This window comes from Poecilia latipinna, unplaced genomic scaffold, assembly GCF_001443285.1.
Source record: "Poecilia latipinna isolate Pla-1442-1.1 unplaced genomic scaffold, P_latipinna-1.0 Scaffold208, whole genome shotgun sequence".
Taxonomy (NCBI): Eukaryota; Metazoa; Chordata; class Actinopteri; order Cyprinodontiformes; family Poeciliidae; genus Poecilia; species Poecilia latipinna.
The window spans coordinates 306,411-312,654 of NW_015112824.1; the positions used below are offsets into that span (position 1 = coordinate 306,411).

Sequence of the window (6,244 nt, forward strand, 5' to 3'; positions counted from 1 at the left end):
ACACACACACACACACACACACACACCATTCAATAAAGAGTGTCTGGGAGCAGAAAAGTGTTGCTGTGCAGGTAGTAAAAGTATAAATCATGAAATATTTCAGTTATACTTTGACAAAAAAAAAAAAAAAAAACACTAAAGCAAGACCAGACAGTCAATTTCTGTGTGCTGCGGCTGAGGTAAGAGATATGATCTGTGTGATACAGAACACACACACAGAGAAAAACAAACTCAAAAATCTAACCTTTATCAGATCCATGAATGCACCATGCAACTCACTGCCAGCTCATGAGGACAACATATCTTTTCAATGTGCATGCCGTCACTGCACATTGACTCAAAGTTAGCTGTGTTCGGGATCAAGCAAGTGTTTCGAATCAAACTCAGAGGAAGAACAGAAAAATAAAACTGTGTTTAAAAAGAAAACAGAGTTATACGACGAGCGTTTCACTCAGGCTGCAAAACAGCAAGGAAGTTAACTGAGGTTTAGCGAAATGAAACTGAAGCAAATGAATCAACCTAGATGATTGATGATTTAACAAGGGGGGCAGATACTTTTTCCACACATGGCTGCATGAGTTTGTTGTTCAAAAACAGTTTTAGTATATGCAGTAAAGTTATATTTGTCTCATCTTAAAATATGTTAGATGGGGAACACTTAAGTGAGAGAAAAAAGTAAAAGCCAAATGAAATCTTTGTCAAAGGTTTGTAGTTTTTATAGACGAATCAAAGATTCGCTAACACAAGGGATTATTAATCTGTCACAAATTTCTGATAGACTCAACACTAGATATTAGGGGTGTGAATATTTTAGTGTCCAGCCATTTGATTCAGATTTTTATGGTTACAATTAAGAAACCATTTTCAATTTTCGATTCAGAAACCAGTCCAAGTTATGTGACTGACAGGAGGAAAAGAGTGTAAATAACTAATACATTTATTTAAAACAGCTTTATAGCGTTCCATACTGTAACAAATTCCATGGTTTGTGCATTAAATTCTAAGGTTAGCTTAGCAGCTATTTTAGGTTAGCTGCTAAGCTAACGCTAACCTAAAATAACCAGTTTTAGGTTAGCTTAGCAGCTACGCTAAGGTAAGCTAACCTTAGCTTAGCTGTCAGGACAAGTGGACGTATAATGTGATGTACAATATGCTTACAAATAGGCAAAGACTTACAACTTAAACAAATTTTATAATCGATGTTGAACGCTTTGAATCCATTCAAAATTGCCAGAACTAGGAATCACATTTCTCTATAGAATCCAGATATAAATATTGTCCAGTATTGTCCCCTAATTTACAAATATAGTTATATGCCATAAAGAAAACCACACTAATTATCCTTAAATAAAAGAATATCAGCCAAATCTAAACAGTTTCACAATTAGGCAAAGGGATGTTATTGTGTGATAACCATAAAATTAAACTCTGCCTCAACAAAAGAAAGAAAAAACAGAAAACATGCACCTCAAAATTCTAGTCCCAACATAACATAGTCATAACTATGGATATTCTAAACTGAAACAGATAAATGAAGCAGCGTTGAGGAAAAGGCTTTCTTCAGTCTAATTGATTGACATTTTAAAATTAACGACAAGTCCTCAGGGTGTGCTGGGAAATCCCACAGCACCTAAAGAGAGTCAACATGGAGGGTAAACAAAACAACAGCATTGTTAACTCAACACCTATCAGCTGCACATGAAAGTTACCTTTAGTCTCCACAGAACGCTGGACGAAAATCCACTCAATACGAATGGGGAAGTTCAGAGCAGAAGAAAAAACAAACAAGGGTCACATAGCAAATACCTCTCAACCCCCGACTTCAGACACCATCACAGTTTCCTGTCACTTACTTACTCTTCCTCCACGTTGCAGTGGTTTGAACACTCACAATCTGTGAATATGTATACGTATGTTCACATATAACTTTTTCTTTTTATAGCAGCAGTGAAACATCTTCCTGCACCTCAAGCTCAAACTATTTACGACCAAACTTCACGTTTTATGGCCACGCCGAGTCCACCGTGTCACTTATGCGGCTCCGAGGATTTGCATGGCTGCGGGATTTCTCTGTGGATCACGTGCCTGCATTTGTGTGTGAATGAACCAGCTTGGATCAGTAAACACCAGTTCAAATGCAAACCGGTCATTAAAGTAAGGAGCCACACCCAGGTCTGTTCTCCCTCCTCCTGTCTCTAACAGCAAAGCAAATGCGGTGCCAGAGACAGCTGGCTCTCTCTGTCAAACCCCTCAGAACGGCCAGGACTCTGCTTGTCTTCACCAGGGGGTCTGGCATCTGGCATCTCTTGGGGACTATTCCCTCTTGTAGTGACAGAAAGCTGACATAGCTGGAAATCCTTGCTTGGTTTCGCCTGTTTAATTATGTAATTATGCAAACAAAGGAGTAAGTGACTTCTCCCTTCTACGAGAAAAGAAGCCACAGCGGTTAATCTATCGGAGGTGTGATTCAGCTCGTTAGTTAGACGCAAGGCTACTTTACATAAAAACGAGGCACACTTCTTGTCAAGGATCTTATGCAATAAATATTATGTGGCTATTCATAAGAAGCAGAGTCCACTTTTTTTTTTTTAAGTCATCAATGTTGGGAGAGGTACAGATTTGTTGTGTTGGTTATTTTTGCAAACTTTGACATTTCAAACTGTCGTAGAGTTTGTACATATAAAGTCAACTTTTGATTTCAGGTAGAAAGAGGAGCTGTTGGCGACAGTTTTAATATTTACCCACTTGGGAATTTTTTAAAGAAAAGAATCAGCTATGGAAGCGTGTGATTTAAAGCAGTTCTTTTCTATAATCTTCTGAAAGGAAATGTCTTGAGATGAGCAAATAAGACCTATCAGGAGGTGGCCAAAACCAGGATAACTTTTAATTGTATGTTGTTTTTGGGGCATCTGTGCTTCAGCAACATGTTTTGCATCAAGATGCTATTTTAAGCTTGAATAGTTTCATTGATAGGCTATTAGGCTCAGCCTTACAGTTCTCTAACAATGTAAGATAATGGCTAATGGTTGATTCAATCATCATAGATTCTAATCAAAACGCTTAGTCAGGATTTATTATTAAACCAAATTAGCTAATCCTGTAAGAATCATGATAATAATGCAAAATATCTGAGCTAAATTTGCTTAATTTAAATAGATTCGTTTAATAACTTTAAAAACAGTTTTTACAGTGCACAGATCCCTGTCTTTCTCAACCAGTTGTATGCTCGCTGTGTTGTCTTTTGGCGGAAAGTGCAAGACTCGTCCGGGAAAAGGAAGAAACAAAAATGAAACGTCTTATCTCAGGAGATAACACGTGGGGTTTTTTTTTTGCGTGGAATACTATGAATTGACTGCTGCTTTGACTTAAACAGACAGCATGTTAAGACGGTGTAGAAGATGTTCAGGTTGTAATGAAGTCCAGACTCAGTTCAGCGCTTCGACCTTCAAACACCATTAAACTGTCCGCGCGCGCTTTATTCAACCCCACTTTAAAGTTTCTCCCCACAATTTAATTTACGGACGAGAAAATCATTTTAAAAAGAATATGTATTAACTCACCTTTTCCTTGCGTCTATGGACCTGTCCGTCAGGTACATCCAGTTCAAATTTCGTGGAGTTGTTCAACTCTAATGTAGGTCAGAGTGTACCTACATCTGAAATCACCTGAGGGCTCTGAACGCCTCTTGAGCACTGAGACGAACAACAAAAAAAGAAGTAGGTCGAAATTCAACAGAAACTGCTGTGTGGGAGGTTTCTACACTGCCGCTCAGTTTCAGCTGCTTCTTCTTCTAAGAAAAACTTTAAAGTGGTCACCGTCACCTCCACTGGCACTTTCCTGCTGCTTCCTGTAGTTTTCAACGCGTGTAACCTGCTTACATTGATCCTTTAAAGGAGGAGCAGAAAGGGTGCGGCACTCTCCTGCGCTGCCGCTGCTGCTCTCTGTCAGCCCGGTTCTCTTTCACAAAGGAGCGGTACCTGGAGCTCTGCGCTGCCTCTGCCAATCTGAGAGCTCCATATCCGCCTGTCGCTGTGCCCCCTGTTGAGTGACGACGGGATGGACGAGCCAATCAGAGACGCGCTGAGGAGTGAGCGACGTGAGGAGGAAAAGCGAGGAATTTAAGGATGAAAGTGGGAGGTGGATTATTAGTGATAATGGTCGGCCAAGGAAGCAGAGGAATGTCATAGCGAAGTTAGTTGTGATTCATTTGAACAAGCAGGACATACGCAACCCACACATACTTCACAAAAAGCCTAGTTCCTTTACCTCTCTGTATGGCATAGACAGAAAAATCTAGAAAAAACACTAACGTATCAACCATAAACATTTCAACATGGAGCTTTAGCTATCACAGCTAGAAACTAGTAAACAGGCCTGAAATAGGCGCAGTGGTGGACTCAGACCTTAACATCCAAAGTCACATAAAGACAACTTCAAAGTCAGTCTTCTATCACCTGAAGAACATTTCAAGATTATTTTAAGACTCATACTTGTGTCTCTTTAGTCACACTGATTACTGCAACGGTGTCTTCACAGGCCTGCCTGTAAGTCAGTCAGATGCAGCTGAACCAGAACGCTGCTGCTCACGTTCTCACTAAAACTAGGAAGATAGATAGAGCACGTCATTCCAGTTCTAAAGTTCTTCCATATGCTTCTTGGAATTCAGAGAGTAGACTTTCAAATACTTCTGTTAGTTTATAAATCACTGGACAGCTTAGCACAAAACTGTATTGTGGTCGTGTTAACCATCCAGACCAAAGGCACCAACAAGACATTGTACAAAGACAACACTGGAACCTAACCCACACGAACAACCACAAGTTGCAGTTGGCACACAGAAATATCGATGTAGATCCAATCACAGAATAGTGATTTCTTCCTGACCTACATAAATATGCCACACAAGACATGGAAACTTAAATTCATGCAGAATACTACTACACCGCTGTGAGATGCATTACAGAAAAATAAGTACATGAATTATCTCCGCTGCTATCCTGCTAGGGCAAAACATTGGCCTCCTTGAAGCCTAAATTAAAGCGGCCCTGAATGTGTAATCGCATCAACTTTTGTTCAAAAGACTATAAAGACGTAAAGAAAAATCAAAGAATAAGGTGTTTTTGTTTCGATGAAAGGAGTCCGATTTGATTTTCTTACCTTTAATTATATGTTGGATTAAGATGTGCAAATGCAGCTTATGAAAGGAGATTGTGAAAGAAAAAGAAAACCTTTAAGAGGTTTGTGGCCATCGTTGAGCAAAACAAAAGTGATGAATTTTCAGTACCTTTTAAGTTTAGCAGATACAACAAAACTTTGCTCTTAGCTCCATCATTTCTGGACTTTTTGTACTGTCCATATCAATACCATCGACAGTCATCTGAAGAAAAGTGTAGATGTTTGTCACAGCACCATCGTAACAGGCTGAAGACGAAGTGAAGTTTAAAGAGTTTCATGCCAGCCAAGGATGTGGCCACTTGGTGGAGGATGAGCTTCTTATCCTTCACAATGTAGCACAGCCTGACCGTCTGCTACTTGGTTCCAGATACAAGGATTTACAACTCACATTGTCTTTACTTGGACACAAGATCATCACAGGCCTCACGTGGCTGCAACAAGAAACCACATGTAAACTACATGCAAACCATATGTAAATTATGTCCAGGACAGTCTGCAACAAAATGCTAGTTATACAACATTTACCTTGTGAACCACTGATCTTCAGCATTTCTGTCTTTGTAGGATGTCTTTGATTGGTTAGTTGCAGCAACTAACCAACCATCCATCCATCTGTCCGTCCATGGGCTGCAACTAACTATTGTTTTACTTGTTCTGTCCGTTAAGTAGTTGTGCACTACTTATTTTAGTTCAGTTATTATTATGTAAGGAGTGACTGCGGCTCAGTGACAAGAGAAGTCTTTTTGCAATCAGAAAGTTGAAATCAATTCCAGAGTACTGCTGTGAATCTCAGAGGAAAAATAAACGTTGTTGCTCTTCAAAGACTCCAAAGACTCACCGTTGATGCTGATGGCTGTGGACAGAAGGATCTCCTGTAGCAGTCACTATCACATTAGATGTGAAGAAGCCTCTGACTGAAGACACTGTTGCTGTGTGACAGTCTCACAAAGAGGAGGCTCAGGGTTGTCTGTATTTTGCTTGATTTTTATGAAGAATCTTTCTGTGCACCATCTTCCAGAGGTTCCAGAGTCGTCCCCAGAGCAGAACCAGTGTTCTTTAACACATTGGT

At 39.8% G+C, this 6,244-nt stretch overlaps 1 protein-coding gene across 3 annotated transcripts in view; it reads right to left on the reverse strand.

Moving 5' to 3' along the window:
- LOC106946824 (lysophosphatidic acid receptor 2-like) overlaps positions 1 to 4,098 on the reverse strand; it is a 31,056-nt gene extending 26,958 nt beyond the window's left edge. For 2 of the 3 annotated variants that reach the window (XM_015031467.1, XM_015031465.1), the window contains exon 1: positions 3,561 to 4,098. The gene's annotated coding sequence lies outside the window, so the exon portion shown is untranslated. The remainder of the gene's footprint in view (positions 1 to 3,560) is intronic. The other variant, XM_015031466.1, reaches the window with a different exon arrangement.
- Positions 4,099 to 6,244: the final 2,146 nt, after the last annotated feature.